The following is a 21,925-nucleotide window of genomic DNA, read 5'->3' on the forward strand; positions in this document are numbered from 1 at the left end:
AAGGTACAGAGCTTTAGTGAATATAATTATTACAATACTACACATTAATTACTAGGCAAGGTATTTCTGAAAGCTTGTTAACTTCCTACAATGTATCTTGGCCCTCCATCTTTATGTTGTGATGCTTTTATATTGGATTCCCAACTTCCTAATGGAATAAATGTTTTGTCTTGGCTGTGACCCCTTGCTCCTACAGAACATTTGGAATCTTTGCTCAAAACATCTCCGTACATATTTTGGAAATCAGTTTTATGAAACGCATGGAGTCTTGAGCTTCCTGTTTTTTCCAGATGTCCTATTTCCAGTCCTTGCTAGATGAGCAAAGTACAAGGAGAAAGCCAAGACATGGAAATGTGTTCTTAGTAGCTAATATCTTCTGCCTCCTGCGTGACTTTGAGGCCATCATTCCTTCCCTCCTAGCTATAGTGTGAATAAGGACTTGGACCAAATTGATTTAGTGGGCACAAGTACAGAGGCAGCACAAGGCTATGTGAGGTAGATGTGCTTACAACAATACTTCCCACTGTCACAGAATTGTTGCTGAAATAGCAAGGGTGCCACAGCAAGTCCTTCCACTAAATCTGGCATGTCTTGTACTCCTGCTTTGGCTGCAAAGTATATAATATATTCTAATGGTCTTAGAATTTCCTGCAGTTTCCTGTTAATCAGCTAGCAAGGATGCCACCAAATATGGCTTTTGGATCCCTGATGCTAAACAAAATCTCTTCTGCATAATTCCATTAAAAAAGTATACCATTCCCAACACATGCAATACTGCTGCTCCTGTGGCTTTAGTGCTGTCTCAACTTCAGTCTCATATCAACTGTAGTCAGAATAAATATTTAAGAGGGGACCTCACCAGCTTCAGTCTTCCTAGTAAACTGAATACTTAGTCTATAGCGAGCAAGTTAAAAAAGATCATTTTTACCATGTTTTTCTACCAGTTACCAGATTCTCCTCAGCTTCAAAGGGAATTCCAAAGAACATAGATAATCTTGTTCCCTGACTGATTTTGACCCAGACTGATTCCGTTGACCTAGAAGGTCCATGCTTACATCTTTGACCTTTGCAATACAGACAAAAAGCATGTCAACTCAATTTGTTGCTGACCTGTCTGAAAGGCAAGTCAAAGAGATGGAAAAAAAAAAAGGAAAGGTTTTGTGATCTAGTTTATTGCTCCCAAAAGAAAGCAAATTATCCATCTGACAAAAGGGAACAGAAACTCAAAAAATTTTTAAGTACCTTTTTGAAAATGATGATTACCTTATCCCATCCTCAGCAACTAGAATGAATAGTAGGTGATTCATAGATAGTAAGGCTGGAAGGGACCTCCCAAAATCATCAGGTTCAGCCCCCCATACTAGGCAGGAAAGACAACTGGGGTCAGGTGACCCCAGCAAGGTAGCTGTCCAGTCTCCTCTTAAAGATTTCCAGGGTAGGCGATTGTACCACCTCTGGAGGTAGTTTATTCCAGTCTGAACACCCTGACTGTGAAGGAGGTTTTTTTCCTAACGTTGAGCCTGAAATGGTCTTCCAGGAGTTTGTAACTATCACTGTTCACCGAGCCCTTGATGTATGCCTCTGATGAAGCAGTAAGCTGCTACCAAGTCCCCTCAGCCTTCTGTTTTTCAAGCTGAAGAGTCCCAGACCCCTCAGCCTTTGCTCATATGGCTTGCCACGCAAGTCTCTGATCATACAGGTGGCCCTTCTCCGAACTCTTTCAAGCTTCACCATGTCCTTATTAAAGTGTGATGCCCAGAACTGGATGCTGCACTCCAGCTGCGGTCTCACCAATGCCAAGTAAAGTGGGAGAATCACTTCTTTGGTTTTGCTGGAGATGCATCGATTGATGTATGCCAGGGTATTGTTAGCCCTGCTGGTTACAGCGTTGCATTGCTGGCTCATGTTCACACTGTGGTCAATTATTATGCCCAGGTCCCTTTCATTTGTAGTACTGGTCAGGTTGGCATTGCCAAGCCTGTAGGTGTGCAGGGGATTGTTTGTCCCTAGGTGGAGCACTTTACATTTCTCAATGTTGAACTTCATCTGGCTCCCATCCACCCAACTTGCAACAGGTCTGCCTGTATCTGCAGCCTATCTTCATGTGTGGCCATGCTTCCCCATAACTTGGTGTCATCTGCGAACTTGGCCAGTGAGCTTTTCACCCCCACATACAAATCATTGATGAAGATGTTAACTAGCACTGGACCAAGCACTGACCCCTGTGGCCCACTGGCCACTTCCCACCAAGACAGAGATGGATCCGTTCATTAGAACTCTCTGGCTCCTACCCCACAGCCAGCTTCCTACCCTCCTGTCTTGCAGTTAAGCCCACAGTCTTCCAATTTTCTTGCAAGAACATTGTTGGATACCAGATCAAAAACTTTTCGGAAGTTGAGGTATATAATCTCAACCTCCTCTCTCATGTGATGGCTAGAACCAGAAGGGTTAACAAGCAACTTAGAGCAAAAAAGAAAATGCTTTTTGAAGGTATCTGAAATAGAGCTTATGAAACTGTTTCTTGTCTGTCTGGAGTATAACCTGTAAGAATTATACAGCTGTTTGCACTAGCTTTGAGGCAGCATGAGTTTTAAAAAGCAGAACTAAAGAATAAAACTGCAAATCTAGCTGATTTAAGAATTTTTCACTTAAAGTCAGCAAAATTAATGGATCTAGCCCTGAGGTATAATTAATATAGTAGGTTGAACTTGGGTGGAGACATGTTAATCTCAGACTCTAAAGTGATGTGGTGTGATTTGCTTATTGGGTAAACCTAAACTTAAGCAGTAACTTATAATGATTTTTAACACTTTTTAACCCCATAGGTTAACAGCTGTAAAATAAGATTATAGGTGGCTAGAAAGCCAACAAATTAGCACAGACAAGATATAAAAGAACATACACGTTAAGTGGCCCACAGGAAAGACGAAACAGAAGAGTCATTGTTGTCCTATGCCCCCAGATCTCTTACTCTCTGTGTGAGTGAGGACTGGATCCTGACTGAGGGACTTTCCCCCGGTTCTCCCTTTGACAGCGTGGATCGGGGACACTTGACTTCGCTGAATCAACTTGACGTGTACTTGAGACTGAGGGACTATCGATAAATTGCTAACCAAGTGGAAACTCTTAGTTGATTTTTCTGCCTGTTTTTATTATCACTGCCAATTTTAACTTGTAGTGTTATGTTATCTGTTTATTAACTTAACCTTTTTACTAACTGTGATATGTGCAAACTATATCTTTTGCTGTTATAAGTAAAATTCATTCTTTTTTATAAGTGAAACTTGTCATTGCTTTCCTCCCAACATCACCTCTTCGATCCCGAACCAAAAAAGCCCAGTTGCTAATATAAGTTGCAATACTTAGTCAGCCTGCAACTAAATTGATATACTCACAATGCCCAGCTAGCCTATGGCACTCTTATCCAGGTGGCAAGTCACCTGATTGTAAAAGGAGATGAGTTTGGTAAGACAAGACCTGCCTACAATGAAGCCATGCTGGCTGTCATTTAGAATCCTACCTTCTGCAAGCCTGTCGCATATAGACTCCTTAATGAATTTTTCCAGGATTTTCCCTGGGATAGAAGTTAAGATAATTGGTCTATAGTTACCCAGGCCCTCCTTCCTCCCCTTCTGAAAGATGGGCACAATATTGGCCCTCTTCCAGTCCTCGGGGACCTCCCTGGAGCACCATGAGTTTTGGAAGAGCTTTGCCAGGGCTTCCACGATGACTTTGGCCAGCTCCTTCAGCACTCTCAGATGAAGTTCATCCGGTCCTGCTGACTTATATACATCCAATTTCTTTAATTGTTCACACACCAGGTCTACGTCAATAGTAGGATAGCGGTCATTTGAACCCTGCCCATTCTGTACCCTAGCTGACGTGATTTTCCCCTTGGCCTTGTGGAAAACCAAAGCAAAGTAGTCATTCAGAAATTCAGTTTTCTCCTGAGTGCTGGTGACTAGCTGTCCTGAGTTGTTGAACAATGGCTCCACACTCCCATTTGTTTTCCTCCTGTTTCCTACTTACTTAAAGAAGGACTTCTTGTTGTCCTTGATTCCCGTTGCTAATTTTAGGTCAGTCGCCACCTTAGTTTTTCTAATCTGATCCCTACAAGTGCAGGCCATAGCTATATAGTCCCCCTTGAGAGCTGTCCCTAGTTTCCTTTGACTGTATGCCTCTATCTTCTTTCTTGAAAGAAGGACCATGATTTCCCTGTTTAGCCAAGAGGGCTTCCCAGCCCTTTTGCTACATTTCCTCCACATGGGAATGAACTTGCCTTGTGCTTCAAGGATCATATCCTTTAGGAATGACCACTCTTCATGCACTCCTTTTGCCTGATGTAGAATGTTTCACATTCGCAGCTGAATTTTTAATCCCTAGTAATGTAATGATGCTATTGTACATACTTGCCAATGTAATCCTTCTTCCAGAGAAAGCCTTTTTGACTGTATCCTTGTGTTGTGATTGTGAGACGTGGAGGGAATGAGTGAAAAAATGTTATCTGAATAATTTTTGGACCCCACCTGTTCCATAATCAACCTTGACCCTTGCCAACTAGTCCACATACACATTCTTCTCATTTGTGGGTGTGTCTTACACCTCTGAACTTTTATTGAAGACCTTTTTCTTTAGTGCCATATAGCATGCTTTGTCCCACCCCTTCCTTGTGTCCCCTCACTCACCAGATAAAGGGTGGTGCACACTTCCTTATTTCTTCTCAGTGCCTGGTTAGAGAGCATCTTCTGGGTCCTAGTGGCCTCAAGCTTTTGGAAACACTTCAGACCTTCACTTTTTCTTCTTATATGTTCTCCTAATACCTTTGCCTGTCTAGGAAGTTTTTGAAAGTTGTTGATTTAGGAGCAGACTTTTGGTTGTGACTTAGTACTATTTTTTGGTGTGCCCTTCCCTGATCATCTCCATCCCCTGACCTTTGTGAAGATGTTATAAGGCATTGTCATTTTGTGGTATCATATCCAAAAAATTCTGGTTAGTTCACTCAAAATCTTTTTTCTTTTCCACTTCAATACAGATAAAGCATTTTTCTTTTCCAGCTACATAGCCTTATCTAGAGTCACACATCTTCTGAGCTTTTGGCTATGCCCTTCATTTCTAGCTTGACCCCAATATCTGACAGCCATTCAGTATTCTTTTTCTACCTTGGGGGAAACCTGCATTTCTGACAGGTGCTCAATCTATCTAAGAACAAGGAAAGAGAAAGGATAGCTAAAGTTGCTCCCAACTAGTCACTCAAATCAGTCATTTTGCTTCAAAGATTACTTCATATATGGCACTGAATGCAGCTGATACCACAGCCAGAGTCATTCCCATGATGGTAATGATGCTCAGGTCTTGTGCTTACAACATTTTGGCTGTCCATGGGAGGTTAAGTTACTGTAGTGGACCTGCCATTTAAGGATGTAGAGCTAGAGGAGAACTTCTTGCTTATCACCTTTGGTTGCCTTTACACCAGTGAAGACTACCTCCCATCCATGGCAGCCACCTAAAAAATGTTGTTCCATTGGCACAGAAACCCAGTTGCACCACAGTTTTGGGGGGCAGAAAAAAAGCCTGTGCCATTCACCTGTCCATCTAATACCTCTTAGCCCTATTCTACCTGTCATGGGTCCATACTACCTCAGACCAAGTAGTCCTAGATGTGGTAACAAATAGTTATTTCATTTAGTTTGAGATACTATCTATTCACAGGCCCCTTTTCCCATTTCTTTTCAAGGAGTCTTCTTATGATAGTCTGCTGAAGAAAGAGGTTGGACCCTTTCTGGTGGTGGGTGATGTAGAAATTTTCCCTGTATTTCATGGGAAAAGGATTTTCTACCTGTTACTTCCTGGTTCCAAAGAGAAAAGGAAATTGGAGGTCAGTCTTGGACCTAAAAACACCAACACATCTGCAAGTATATGTTCAAGATGGCCAGTCTTGATAATCCTCTCCTTGCATCAAGAAGACTGGTTTGCACTTAGCTTGTCAGCTTTTTACTTCAACATTGCCATAAGACATGTGTGTATGAAGTACCTCAGCTTTACTCTGGGTGAGAGCCACTACTTACTAGTGCAGGTTAGAGCCTTCTGGCTCTCCACCACCTTGACAGTTTTCACCAAGGTTTTGATTTCAGGTTCTCCTGTTTTCCTGGTCAGACATTCTTGGACACTGCCATTAGTTTCTCATCTGTTAACCTGCAATGAAGGAAGAGTTCTTCGCCCAGATCTTTACTCCCTTCTAACCATAGAAGGGATCATGTGTGGCTATATCAGGTAAAGCACAAGTGTTCAATCCATCTCAAAGGCATTCTCATTAACAGACAGGACTCAACCAGACACATTTACCTGGAAAGGTGGATCAGGTTTTCATCCTGGTGCCAGGCAATAAATATCAACCTGGCCAGCTCTGTCATACCAAATACACTCAATTACCTATTGGACCTTATCTTACTGTCAGTTCTGTTAAAATCCACCTGGCAGCTATCTTGGTATTTCAACTGCCAGTCAGTGTTTGGTAGGTATTTTTTCACCCAACAGCTCTGAGGTTTCTCAAGGACCTGTCTGGGGCCTTCCCTAATGTAAGGGACCCAATTCTACAATGGAACCTGAATTTGGTTCTAACATTGTAAATGGGAGCAACCTTGGAGCTTATGGTAATGTCTCCTATCTTTCTATGAAAACAGCTTATCTGGTAGCAATTGCATCAGGTAGGAGGTGGGAGGGATGGGGGGATAAGATCAAAGCCCACGGGGAAGATCCCCCTTTACCACCTTTTCCAGATAAGCTGACCTTAAGGACTCACAGAAAGTTTCTGCTCAGAGTTATCAAGACATTTTTATATGGAGCAGAAAATTGATTTGCTGGTGTGCTCCCCAAGGCCCCATAGTGAGTAAAGGAATTGCTGCACTTGTTAAATGTTAAGAGCTTTGGCCTACTACCTTCACAGGACCAAACTGTTCAAGGCTAGTGCTCCATTTGGCTAGGCTCTGGCTTTCAACACAGCATACCACCACTGTGTGCTCCACTCTGCTTTTTTTCCTGTGGGTCCAGGGGTCAGAAAACCCTCCATGCTGCAGTGCGGAGAACAACTGAGCATGTGCAGCATGTGGTGCCACAAACATGTCTGCAGGACCACATCCCACACAGTTGCACTCATCTGGACAGGGCACTTGAGTGCACCCTCCAAGTACTGAAAAGTTTGATCAAGGTCGGGGTAGAGATACTCACAAATGAGAATGTGGCTAATGCATTTCAAAGAATGCCAGTTACTGGGAAACAATTTGATTTGCCAAAGTACTACAGATTTAGTATCTATAGTATCTGAAGCATGTTGCCAATGGTTGGTTGAAAGTTCAGTTGTAAGTAGTTTTTAACAGGCTGGCATATTTTGCTAAAAAGATGAAGAAGGCTCAGAGTTTCTATGCACATCCAGGAGCAAAGGTAAGGTTTACCTCAAATCACCCAACAGAAAAGAGGGACACCCCACTTAAATTGATGACATATGAAAAGTCCAAGAAAGAAAAAGTTGTGGAAGAACTATGCTATATAGTCCTGGCAACTATGCTATATAAAAGACTTTAAAAGTAATATATGCATGCTCTGCAAAGGGAAAACCACAAGATGGTGCTCTTGAAACACTGCACAAAGTCATTTTTATGGACTTCCTTTTGCTGTGTTCATCAAGAATATATCTTCCTCCATTTCCATGTAATTGATTTAAATCAATAGTTTAAAAAAGAAAACTCAAACCTTGAACGCAATTACTGATTTTGATTTTATCCTTGTTGCTTTCCAAAAACAAGTCCACAGGAGAGGCAATACGGTTTTGTTATATATGTTTAATTAAACTTTGGCTGCATTTCCTAGAGGACTAAAAGTACTAGTGCTAATACCACATCCCCAGGCTGGTTTTGGCTTGCAAGAAGCCCATGGTCTGCATCCAGCCCACAGTGCCAGGTGAGATGGCACCCTTGTGCAAAACCAATGTTTCTTCAAAGATGTCATTATCATGACACCCTCCCATCTCTCTGTCCCTTTTGTGCCACGCTACCCTACATGCCTTGGTAGTAACCTCAGTAGTCCACCATGCCTTGGAAGACAGTACCAGCTTAGCCTGGGAAATGCCTATGCGGTCAGATATACTCTTATTTTAGTGGTACCCCACTCCTGGACATCACTCCTCTACAGCCACAGGTCTCCTCTTTGAGGATGCTGCCAGGTTTGCTAACAGGTCCTATTTGCTCTTCCTTATCCTTGTCATTCACTGAGCTCTACAGCCTTGGGCTGTGGTCTTGGTCTCTCAATGGCAGCGCCTCTGGGAGCATCTTGTTATCCTCAAATGACCATAAATAGCAATAACATTGTTAAATTTGTGTGAACTCCCCAAAAAGTTTTTGCACTGCATCTTGGGAGCCTTTTCACATTTGCTACAGGTTCCCAAGATGGTAAGTATACCAATTCCTAGGCTTCTGCATGGGGACTCTTTCCTTTCTGTCACCCAAGTATACATGCTGGTTTTCTTTGGTAACCATGTGGTGCAGAAGCCACTGTAGGGAAGCTGCCCTTACTTGGGCTTACTAGCACAAAACTTAATCCCAGATATTTGCAGAAACTGAACTGAAGGTGAAGGGCAGTGGCCTTTGGTTGGTCTCCAAACCCTGATATTTCTGACAATCTCCCTAGTTTTGCAGGCAGACCACCATGATTTTTATTGATGTGTCTCTCTTCAATGGTCTGAATGTCATAGAAGAGAAAACATATACAGTGTCTTCAGGAAACCACACAGTCTATTCTGTCCTAATGGTAGGGGATATAATCCTTTCCTCTTGGAAGGACCATATTTGTTACTGGGACATGCCAGAAAGAAACAGACTGCCTTTCCACTTTAGAGTAAGACTGGGATGATCATTTCCTGAGGAGGTTCAAATATCTTCCCCTTGAGGTCGGAGCTACAAGACAGAATTCTGTAGACTCCTTCCTCAAATGAAGAGTTTGTCAGTGCCCAAGGGCTGCCTGTGCACCTTCAAACCCCACTGCCTCAAGGAAAACTTGCTGTTTGCTAGCAATCACCTCCTGAAGCACTGAAGTGTGCCTCCTGCAAGATCTTTCTCTACTGAAGCTTTTACACTTTACTCACCTCTGGAGAATCGCTACTCCTCCTCCTTTGAAGAACACATTGAAATGCCTGTTTCTTGCAGAATATGAAATTCTTCCCCCATGCATCTATGCTGCTGTTAGTGAAGCTCCCAGAAACGTTTACATGTTGCTTGTATATGGTTCTGCTCAAGCTACAGCCTACAAACATCCCTTGAGACACTTAAAAGTCCAAGAACAAAGACTGAGTGAATGGACAGATCTTGGCTTTAGCTGTGCACTATAAGAACAATGATACAGCCCAGATTGTTGCTGCCATTGTTCTTTAAGGCAATCTATGACTGTCACAGAAATGTATTGAGAGGAGAGGGAGTATTTTCTACTGATCTTCTTATTTGACTTTTCTGCTAAGGTTTACACTTCTGGAAGGGGTTAAGTCACAAGAGAAGCTGACTGACAGGGGAAAGAAAAGATCATCCAAAGTATTTATATACTTTTGAGTGGGTACTGACATTTGTGAATGTTTTCTCCTCCTTCAGTCTTGCTGCTTTGCTTGTACTTATCTGTACCAGCAAATACACAGTTCTCTGGCTAAAAAGGTCTTTGTTTCTTCATCCTGAATTTGTTTCTTAGGATGCTTTCAATTTTTCTTAGGACCTTACTTTGCAAGGATAGAGAAGGCCAGGGACAAGTGGCAATGCTTCCATGGCCAGTGCAGAGGGGTAGGAGAGGACCAAGCATGATGGTGAGGGCAGGACGGTGTGGGTGTTTGGAATGGATCTTCCAGGCAGCAACAAATAGAAAATTAATATAAGCAATTCATTTCCACAGCCAGGGATGTGGGGTGACTTGGGAGTGGAGGCCCCTGCTGCTGTGGGCAAGATATGGGAGAGGCGTAGAGATACAGATCTCTCACTGCACTGGAATGGGAAAAGAGATGGGTAATCCCAAAAGACCAAAAGTGCTGCACTAAACCAATGACATTCCAACTTGATGTAACCTCCAAGGAAGTCTCCTAATGACCCAGGAGAAGTTTCCAGAACAATCACCATTATGCCCTGTAGAAGGACACAACATACTCACTTTTTCACCCAACAGTGTCTAAGTGGACTGGGTAGGAGAGATGCTTCTCTATAAACAGTCCCTTTCCTGCTCCTCTTTCCCTCCCTCCCCTCTCCTCCCTAAGAAAACCACAATATGGTCTGCTAGCACTCCACAGTCCTAATGACTCCAGAGGTGGCAACACCAGCCAAATGAACTGGGGCGCCCCAAAGGCATAACTATCCTTACCTTCCTTGGGGGCTAGTATATGTCCCCCCTCTTCCCAAGGCTTTGCTCTACCAGACATAATAGAGCTGCTACTGGACACTTGTGGGTCCAACCATGCCCCAGACCTTGCATAAAGCAGGCATGGGGTGCCCCTAACTATTGTGAGGAAGGGACAATGTTAGAGATGCTGCCAGAAGTGTGGATGCCCTCCTACTCCTTAGCGGGTTCAGTGTCCAGACTTGCAAGCATTTCCTCTGATCAGCTGGGCACTGGGTATTGAGAGGATGAGGCTAAGTCAATCAGGACAGATGAAGATAGGATGGCCAGGTGGGGCAATGGTCTACTGATCTGGAGGGATGATAGCAAGGTGGTTGGGTTAAAAGATGGCCAGACAGATGCATACAATGATGGTAGGATGTTTGAGTGAAAACTGGTAGAATCATTAACTGGTTCTCCTCAATGTTGGTGCCACCTTAGGTTCATAGGAAAGTAGGGCTGGAAGGTATGTCATGAGGTCACCTAGTCCAGTTCCCTGCTAAAAGTAGGAGCATCCCTGATTAAACCAATTCAACTAAGAGTCTGTCCAGCTTGCTTTTGAAAATTTCAAGGGATGGAGATTCCATAGCCGGTCTAGGTAGCCTGTTCAAATGCTTGACCACCCTCATAGTCAAAAAGTTCTTTCTGATCTCCAACCTAAATTTCCTCTGCTGCAATTGAAGGCCATTTGTCCTAGTCCTGTCACCTACAGCCAGAAAGAAAAGGCTCTTTCTATCCTCTTTATAATCATGCTTCAGGTATCTGAAGACTGTTATCAAATCCCTCCTCAGTCTTCTCTTCTCCAGACTCAATAACCTTAGTTCTTTCAGTATTTCATAGAATTCATAGATGTTTAGGGTTGGAAGGGACCTTAGTAGATCATTAAGCCCGACCCCCTACCCTGGTCAGGAAAGAGCTCTGGGGTCAGATGACCCTAGCCAGATACTTGTCCAGTCTCCTCTTAAACACCTCCAAGGGAGGGGAGAGCACCACCTCCCTTGGCAGCCCTTTCCAGATTCTGGTAATCCTTTAACAATAAAGAAGTTCTTCCTGATGTCGAATCTAAATCTGCTCTCTGTCAGCTTGTGGTCATTGTTTCTAGTAAGTCCAAGGTAAGTTATGCTTCTTAGGGCTTTAATCGTTTTTGTTGTTTCCCACTGCACTCTTTCCAATAAGTCCACATCTTTTCACCTATAGATATTGAATGTGAAGTGGATAGAGTCTCAGCAACAGATTGTGTAGGATCTGTGTAGCTGCGTCCATTATACTGCTAAGGTAGTTGCTGAACATGAATAGGTCTTCAAATACTGAGACTGCCTATTTTCTGGAAAATGTTGCCTATGTGTTTGAGTTCATGCTTCTGTTAAATACTAATCAAAAAGTATTTCTGGATGGCTGTGGATAAAATATAAGGTGTTTCCAATGAACTGCTGTTTGTTGTATATTTTCTACTTTACTTTTTCAGGATTCTATGATTCCCTAAATTTGTTTGTTGACATTTTTGACAACATATCATAGCCAGGGATAATTATGATGCAATCACTCTACCTTACCATAAGAAGTCATGTTTATTGTGGGAGACATAGTCTAACTATGAAGTTTGCAGAGGGGTAATATTTTCTTGTAGGAGGATTGAAGGAAACAGAATGGATTCCTTAAAGCAGTAGTTCAGGATGGGCAGAGGCAGTGTTTTGTTTGACATTTGTCTAAGTTTTCTTTTGAAAAATACGTTGTGCCATAAAAGAGGCTTGTGTGTGACACTGAATCCTTTTTGAGCTGAAGAAACTGGTCAGTTTTCATGTATGCAGAGATGAAGTTGCCTGACATATTTTTCTTAACCAAGATTACTCTGTGAATTATATTTTTATCTGACTCTAAATCTAAGCTTTTCCTAAGTGCCTGGCACTGCTAGCAGTATACGTACTGGAGTTTACTGTTGAAACTCTGGATTTCTGTGCTAAGTTTTTAACTTCCACTAGAGTGTGCAGAAACCTTTACAATAGTCAATATGGGTGATGAAATCTCATTCAGGGACTTTATTGATAATTTAATAATGCATGACTCACAATATGAACAGTGTGATGCAAGGTTTATGTGAGGTACCTCTTTATGTTTAATGTCAGTTTCTGAGGGTCTGCTTCATTTTAGCTAACTACATTGTACTACAGATTTTCTTGAGTCAAATTTAGACCTCATTTTTCAAGCTTATCCCAGGACACCCAATTACTAGGGAAAACTCAGCTACAATTTGCTTACAAACACATTTATAGACACCAGCTGTTTGTAAAAGTGCATACAATTATTTTAAATTAGAATGCTTATTATTGACCCAATCAAATCTATGCTAAGGCAATAGAGTAATGTAGCATTAGCTCCTTGTGATGCATCTGGATGCCCCAAAGGCTACCCATGACTACCCTTACCCTCCTTTGGAGCTAGTATATGATCCCACCTTCCCAAGGCTTTGCTCTTGATAAAGAGCCCAGGTAGGGTGACTACATTACCCACATGTCTCTGCAATGTCTTATTATGCTTAATAATCTTCTGATAGGTGTTTATGTAAATTGCAGCAAGAAAAACTCACTGGGTGTGTCTACACATGCAATTCGTGCTATATGGATTTTCTTCACTTGGAGTAACCCTGTCCCAGGCAAGAGTCGATATATGTAGGCACTTGGAAGCAGATTTGCTGTTCCTGGTAGTAGCCTGCTTCCAGCAGTGGCCTGCTCCTGATTTCCTCTGGCCTTGCGTCAACCACCTGCAGGAGCCAAGGGGAGCTGGAGGCTCTGGCCACAGCTTTCTGTGGCCAGGAGCCATCTTTAAAAGCCATCCCCAGATCAGGTTGCAGTGTGCTGGCACAGCCCTCTGTGAGTCTGTCGTCAGAGCTTGTGACCACCACATGATGGCTGCTCCATCGCCAGGTCCCAGGAGCAACAACCTGTGCCCCAGGCTCCTGCTTGCCATGCTGCTAGCTGTGCTTCACCACCATAGTGACCATTGCCTGGCCCAGGTGAGTCTTAGTCTTGATTGCCCTTCTGTGCTGTGCAGTCATGTGGCCAGGCTCATCGTGACATTTGAGGTCCTCTGTCATCACGTTGCTGCCACCCATTCTCTGTGCTGCCACCCAGACCCTGGCAGGAACGCCGACAACATGCACCTGGATGCCACTACCGGTGCTGTCCATGAGCTCCCAGGGCTTCAGTCCCATTGTCTGTGGCCCAGCCAGCCAGCCAGGACACATCATCCAGTGCACCTGGGATGACTAGCAGTGGCTGGAATTGTTCCAGATGACCCAGGCCACTTTCCAGGAGCTCCTTGATCAGCTCCACCAGCACCTAGAGTGGCAAGCCACCACCACACAGCCATCTCTTCCCACAGACACCTGATTTGCCATTGACCTTCTCAAGCTGGCCATTCCTGCTAGCCTGCATTACATCAGCCACCTCTTCAGTGCGGTCAAAGCTACTGTCCTGGAGGTTTGCAGCACCCTCTGGTATATGCTGGGACACACCATACTTCAGATGCATGACCTCCTGGAGGTGGTGGTGGACCCTGGGCTTCTCCCTGTGCATTGGGGCCCTGGATGGCACCCACATTCCCATCACCCACCCCATGGTGACTGCCCCTACTACTGTCAGTGGGGCTTTCACTTTGTTGTGCTCCAGTGTCTTTGACCATCACAACACGTTCACCAACATGAATCCCTGCTGGATGGGCAGTGCCCACAATACCTGCACCCAAGGGCGACATGTAGGGCATGCACATGGGTGCACATGCACTCCCTGAGCATGACAGTGTACCTCCTATAAAAAGGTGCTGCTGACAGTGTCAGTGGCTCCTGCAGGCAGCACACAATCCCCACTGGCTGCTGCTACCAGTGGCTGCTGCGGGTGGTCGCTGACCCTTGGTTGGCACTCGCCACCCCGGACTCCCACCACTGCTGACAACACTGGGAGTGTCTGTGGGAGCTCCCCCCCTCACTGCCGCTGCACTTCTGCCACCACCGTGCCCCCCCAGCCACCGGAGGCACGACTTGTTCATGCCTGCATCTCCTGCAACTCTGCCCTGCCAGTTCTGGTGGGCAGTGAGCACTTTGCACCAAGGATACCAGACCTCCAGATGGGTGCAGTGGTTGTCCCACTCCTCCTCATCGGGGAGCCCAACTACCCACTTCTCCCCTGGCATGTGCAGCCCTACACTGGGCAACTAGACCCCCATCAGGCACACTTCAACAGATGCCTGGGCCACACCTGGATGCTGCTGGATTGTGCCTTTGACCACCTGAAAAGATGCTGGTGCACCCTCACTGCCTGCCTAGAGGTTGCAGAGGCCAACATCCTCTAGGTCATCACAGTCTGTGTGATGCATAACATCTGTGAGACCCAGGGGGCGCTCTGTGAGGTCTGGGTGGAGGAGACTCAGCAGAGGACTGGGACCTGGAACTGGGAGCACTGCAGTGGCAGTGACAGTGATGGGGCCACCCCCTGCCAAGGCCCCAGGCAAGCCGCACACCCACAGTGGGGGCCAGGGCACTGGCTACAAGAGGAACTGGTGGACTATCTTCTCCTGTACTCCTCACTGTAGGCCACCTGGATGGCCACCCACAGACCCCAGCCCCTCTGCACATTCCCAGCACTACGCTCACTGAAGACAGTTTTCTAAAGAGCAATTTACTCCCCTCTACAAGCAAAGACCCCATCTCCACTACCACCCTAACAACAGAGCCCTTCCCCACTCCCTTCCCCATAGCAAGTCCCATCCCTGCCCAAAGCACCCACCCCTCTTCCCCACCTCCCAAACCTCAGAGCTCCTTTCCCCTCCCCACAACCCCTAAGTCCCTCCATTAACTACCTCACCCACTACCAATAAAACACCTTCTTTCTCATGCAGACCATGTACAGTATGTTTTATGTGCCCTGTCTGGCTGGGAGTGGGGGCAATGGAGTGGGGGCGCCTAAGGAGTGAAGCCCTGGGAGAGGCATCCAGCACCCCAGCTGCTGGCACCACCACAGGTGTGCATGCTGTGGTGAGGCTGCAGAGCAGGAGGCTCACCTGGGAGTGAGGGAGTGAGTGCTGCTCTGCCACACAGCTGGCTCTTCCTCCTGCAGCCAGCAGGCTGGGCCAGCAGGGCCTGCATGTAGTACTGGCCCTGCTGCAGGCAGCTCCTGCTTTGGGGCCACATGGATGTGGGATGAGTGATGAGGCAGGGCTCAGGTGATGGGGTTGGTTGGCAGGGGACCCAAGGTGGGTGCTGGGTCAGGGGAACCTGGCCACTGGAGTTGCCAGTGCGCCTCAACCCAAGTCCACTGGGCTTCCAGCTGGGTGGTGGGTGGCTGCCAGGGGCAGGCAGGCCTGGGATGAGTGTTGAGCAGTGGGCAGCATGAGGGAGACTGCCAGAGCCAGGATGGTGTCTAGCACCTGGCAGTCCTCTTCCATGACCACTACTGCCCTGGTCACCATGGCAGCCTACTGATCCTGGGCCTCCAGGTGCCTCTCCTGAAGGGCCAGGAACTCCTGGTCTGGTCTGCCTGGTTCCTCTCCCAGTCCCTCTTCTGCTGACACACCATGTCTTCCACATTTCAGGTCTGCAAATCCACTAGCTACTCCTTGGCCACTGTGACCAGCTGGTTCAGAGGACATGCAGAGGGCTTCACCTCAGACTGGTGGTGACCCTGAAAGCACATCCCTGTGAGCAACAGGTGCCTCTCCCCCACATGCACCGGCTGTATTTGCAGGGCCAGGAGAAAGAGACTGTTTCTGAGATAACATGCACTCTGTGAGGGGGCTCTGCACTGCCCAGTCTCAAATGGGAGGTCATCCATGCACAGGTGCCCAGAGAGTTGGCTAGACAGGCTCTGATACAGGCAGCCATCAGCCAAGCCCCCCGCCCCCTATTCCCACTGGGTCTGCAGGGGTGGATAGGCTGTTGGGTGCTGTCCACCAGCAGTTTGCCTTTCCTTCCCCCTTCTGCCGCATTTCCAGACTCACTCCCCCACCCCCACTCTCCTTCTGCACGCCAAGTTGTTTTCTCTGTTGCTGCCAGGTCCAAGACACCCGGGTTCATGGGGCAAGGGGCTCCCAGCTGACTGGGATGTGGACCTGGTAGTTCCCCTGCCCTCCCTCTAGGGGGCCTCTCTGGAGAGGTGCCCCAGGGCTGGCTCTCCCACATGCCTGTCCTGCACCCTGAGTATGCCTCTGCTGAGAGCTGTTTGCATGGACTGAGGGTTGCCTGACTCATTGCGCTCTGCTGCTGGTGATCACCATGGTGCCCCAAGCACATCTGAGACCCTGGCATGGGACCTGAGCTTCGACGATGCAGCAGGCAGCCTGACCTGCCCTGCAATGTTTGTCACCACCTGGAGGGGTACCTGTTCCTATGCTACATGTCCCTGCCCCCTGCAAATGAGGACATCGCTGCCAGCATTGATGCATTTCTCTGCATGTGAGAGGCCTATGCCTGCCTATCTGAGGAGGTACAGGCTTCTCAGTAAAGTTTTGCACTTCCTCCTGCCTGCCTGTATGCTGTAGGGAGTAACTCTGGGGGCCAAGATGAGCTCGCTAGGCCAGGCAGGGAGTGGGGGCATAGGCAGGAGCAGGAGTGGGAGGGCCCTTCCCTCAGGCTGCCGGAGCTTCTGGATGACACTGGGGCAGGGACCATGGAAGGACAGTTTTCTGGTGCCCCAAAGAGCCCTCTCCTGTTGATGCCTTGTTGCAGCTGTCATGCCACAGTGGAGGCTCAGGCAGGCTGCCCGTGATGTAATACATGGCATGGCTCTGGTCAGGGTCCTGGAGCATGAGGATCAGGTCCAGCTGCCACAAAATGGGCATGGATTTGCAGACAGCCCCTGACCAGCAATTGTGATTGGTGATGCTGACCCACTTTGCTCTTGAGGCCCTGACCTTTATGCGGCACTGGTACATTGACTAATTGTGGCCATGCTCCTGCATGTAGCCTGGCAGACGTGGGTGTTGGTGTACCTGTTTTGAGTGCACTAGTTGAAGACCTCAACCTCACCCAGCAGCACCACAAAGTCCACCATCTCCTCCTGGGACCCATTCCACCATGGAAGGATGTGTGTGCTGTCAGGAATGATGCCAGCGTAGCTCCCTTGATGGCCTCCAGGAGCTGCGTGTGACAGTCCAGGTGCTGCCAGGCCTAGACAGGTGCCTGAAATGCCCAGTGGAGGGGCAGAACTTAGGACAGGCAGGCAAGCAGTGGGCTGTGCCAGGAGCCAGCGCCAGGGTCCAGGCAAGCTGCTGTGGTTGGCTGGGGGCCATGGGTGCGGGACCCAGTAGCCAGAGGCTGGCTGCAGGTGGCCCAGGGCAATTCATTCAGCCTTTGACTTCCCTGTTCATCCTGCCATCAGTTGTGGTAATTAATTTTTCTAGGCAGATACTTCCACATGGAAGTGAACTGATACTGTTAACCCTGTGCATGTGGATTAGCAGACAGCTTTCTCTGGTAGTTAATAATTTTGATTAGTATTTTGTTTTTTCACAGCAAAACTTATTTCTTCTCATTCAGAAATTATTTGTTATGCTGACACGTTAAAGCATTATTTTAGTTTCTTCTGTAGTAAGCCTGTGTAGTAAGAATTTATTCTATACAGTTGTGTATAGTCTCGAGATTTTTATAAGACTCAAGATTCCCCACACAATTAGACCTTAAAGGTGTAATACATCACCAAATACATTATCTAACTATCTACAGATTTTTCAGCAAAACTAGGCTTGTCACTCAGAATACAGCTTAAGCAAAAACAGCAAGGAACAAAAAAACCTCACCACCTTTTAGGTGTTTTTGAACATGTTAAAGGAAAAAAAAAATGGGAGCACAAATTGAATTTTTAGAAAATCCTTTGTTAGATTGATTCTAAGTTTTGAATGCAAATTTGGTCTCAGCTTCTCCAAACATGTAAATTCAACTTTACAATGATACCATTAACCCCTCTCTTCATTTGTATTACCTTCAAATATTCGGAGTTGGAAAAAAAATCAGGAAGAATGCTCCTCTTCACAGCAAAATGTATTTATTTACTCCTTGTACCTCCCTAGAATATTATTTCCTGTCAACTTAAAGTGAAATAATACACTTGATTTTCCGAGTTAAACATTATAACTTTGGTTTACTCTAAGTTTCTTTCCTATGTTGGTTATTTTGCCATTGTTTTTGTCTCATATTATTGAATTCAAAATGTGCAAAAACAATTGAGTAGCTCACATTCCCCACTCTAATTTCTATTTCATATAAGTCTTATAACTGGCTTATTGTGAATAATTGGCTTGTTGTATACATACTTGGGAATTATAGTTTAGAAATAGTTCAAATTACTGACAGGTTCTGAATCACTACTTGTTGGTATGAATATGTCTTAATCATCTTTAGTTCATTAGTCAAAATCATATCAGCTGCCAGAACATAACCATGAAACAGATCATTCATAATATAGAGAAGGGAACAGGTTAGCCAAGGAGCACATGCTAAATGTTTATTTGCATGTTAATATTCAGACTGGTTCTCGGGGTCCTGGCATTCCTGGGTTAGCCTCCATTCTTTTATGATCATGGTCTGTAATGAATAAAAGTGGCTGTGCCTTCATTATAGCAGGTTTCCACACCATTTTTTAATGTATGTTAGGTTGGAATGTGTGGCTGCCTATGCAGGGGTGACATGAAGGGGGTGCATGTGCACCCTCTGAGCATGTGTACCCCTACAAAAAGGTGCCGCCAACCCCCACTGCCAATAGCACTGGTAGCGTCTGTGAGAGCTCTCCCACTTACCACCGCTGCGCTCCTGCCACCAACACCGTGCTTCTGCCACCGCAGTGCCCTCCTGGACACCAGCAGCATACATTGCTCATGTGTCTGTGGGAACAGGACCCAAACTTCCTCAGGGCCTTGATACAGGTTGTATTCTGAGCTGTTCAAATGCTGATTGGTACTAGTATTAGCTGGAATTTGGAGCAAGCACACTTTAAAACTAAAAACCTAGTCCGACTGTCCCTCACCTACACAGTCATGAGTTGCTACTACGGCGCTGGGTTGGAGTGGAGTTAGGAACATTAAACTGGGAGGCAGAGTTAACAGGGTAGGGGTGAGTAATGAAATGGGAGGTAGGAAGGAAATGGGATTGGGGGAAGAGTAGTGAAACGAAGAAAGTCAGCCACTCAAGGATAAAATAAAAAGAAGAAAAATTAAAAAGAAATAAAAAGGAAGCAAATTAAAGAAGGTCTTATGTATTAATAAATTTGGGATTTGGAATTGAGGTTTAGGGGTTGCTGGTTGTGCTTCCCAGGATGGCTGTGAGGTGCAAGAAGAGCAATTTTGTTATATAGAGGAGTAGGTCAAAGAACTAGAATAATTAACGACAAAATCATGTATTCTTACTATGAAAAACTGTTAAAAAATGCTTTGAACAGTTAAAACGTATTATTTTTTAAAAGAAAAGGTAAAATTTCCCAGATAGATGATCATTTTGACAAAAAGTTTTATTTTTCAGAAAAATAAAATAGTATTTTTCAGTGCAGTAAGTGGTAGAGGAATATGGCCAGCTTTACTTTTGATCCTTCTCCTGTTTCAGTTGTGACTGAGCTAAAATTGCCTTCTGAGTTAAGCTGAAAACCTGTTTGTTAAAGACAGTGGGTTGCACACAATAAGAGATATGGCTTAAAAACTAAAATACAATAGAATAGAATGGTGTTTATACTCATTCTCTGGGAGTGGAGGGGGGTGCTTTAAATAGAGCATCTCTGAAAGCCGATCTAACTACAGTGCCTAGAGTGTCAGCATCCCTGCACTGAAAACATGGCAGCAGGATGCTTTAACTAAAGCTCATTGAATATTAAAGCACGCCAGCCATCATTTTTCAGCACAGGGACACAGATACAACATGACATGGAGTCTGCTAGAGCGTGGTAATTATCACGCTCCAGCAGACTTGATTGAATCTGCTTTAATGCACTGTAATTATAGACCATTGGAGCAGCCTCACTGCACATGTACAGACACCAGAATAGGATAAAATAGAATCAAAATCAAATCAGAAGTTGTTATGCTTAATCTTTATTTTGAAAGACATAAAAACAAGAAAGCTTTGTGGGACACGTTTAAAGGGTTATAAAAATATGTATTTTACTTTATAAACTTCTCCTGATTTCCAAATATGTCACTGGGTCACAAAAATAGAATCTCACCAAATCCTTGCACCTCCCTCCCCCCAGAAAAAAAAAAATTACAGTCATTTTTCAGCATCAAAGGGGACTTCAGATTCTTCAGAAAAGCCTGAAGTAAACTAAAGAAATGCTAAATAGGGAATGCCATTCCATGATCCCTTGCAGTTGAGGATGATTGTCTTCCATGATTACCTTATCTGTAGATCTGAAGATGGCTGATGAGTCTGATCCAGGATCAACAGACTCTGTTGCAACTTGAGCACATGTTTCTATGTGGCGTGAATGGCTCCAGATTCTTGATTCAGGCCCTAACATGCTGTTTCTCCCACTCCTGCTTTTCTGACTCCTGTTGTTGTCATGAGGTATCAAAGTACTGAGATCCTTGCAGTAGACTCTTCCTTCATTTGGGGTGGTCCAGGGTGATAGTGTCCCATGAGTTGATGCTGCATTTTGAGCACTAGGTTGATGCTGCATTTTTTTGAGTTGGTCTTGAGGATGTCCTTGAAGCACTTTGTCTGTCCTCTTGAGCATATGCCTCGACTGAGCTGGGAGAATAAAACTTCTTTCAGGAGTCTGGAGTCAGAGATGTGACCAGCCCAATAAAGTTGATGTTGGATGATCATGACCTCAATGCTCAACATGTTTGCATGTGAAAGGATGCTAATGTTGGTGCAGTTATCTTCCCACTGGATTTGAAGGAATCCAGAGAATGCCATAATGCAGAGCTGAGTAGTACAAAGGATGAGTGGTGCAAAGCTGATCCGTGGGCTAGACCAAATCCTCAGACTGGTTGCCTCATTCCAGTGCATGTCCTGGACAAGCAACAGTGGGCCTGTCCTATGCTGGCTACTCCAGGGCTGTGTTACTTGTCTCCAGAGCCATCATTGTTGAGGCTGAAAGCCTCAGTGTCCCCCAGGTTAGTAGGTGAACTTTTGACCTACTGCTACTTGGAGATGGTCAATCTACTTAGAGAGATGTCCAGCAACAACTGAGGTGGCAGGAGGAGCATTGTAACACTTTCCTGAGGTAATACGGGAGGTGACTGGTGGAGAATGTGAGAAGGCTGACAGATGTTAGTCTATATAAGGTGATCATACCTGATGGGGGAGGCACGAAGTATGAGAGAGTGAGTGAGCGAGTGACCATGAGGGATTGAAGCTTAAGAGATTGTGAAAAGTGGGTCAGCGTGAGTGAGGCCCATGGCAGTCAATACCTCATTGCAACTGACCATATGGGTGTGTGTTGTGTTTGGGTGAGGTCCTGAAAGGACAGTATTCCATAAGTGTCTTGATCATTGTGTATCAGAGTAGGTGTGGGCATCAATCTCCTGTGTGTGTGTGTGTGTGTGTGTGTGTGTG

This window comes from Crocodylus porosus, unplaced genomic scaffold (assembly GCF_001723895.1).
Source record: "Crocodylus porosus isolate Cpor-Errol unplaced genomic scaffold, CroPor_comp1, whole genome shotgun sequence".
Lineage (NCBI taxonomy): Eukaryota > Metazoa > Chordata > Crocodylia > Crocodylidae > Crocodylus > Crocodylus porosus.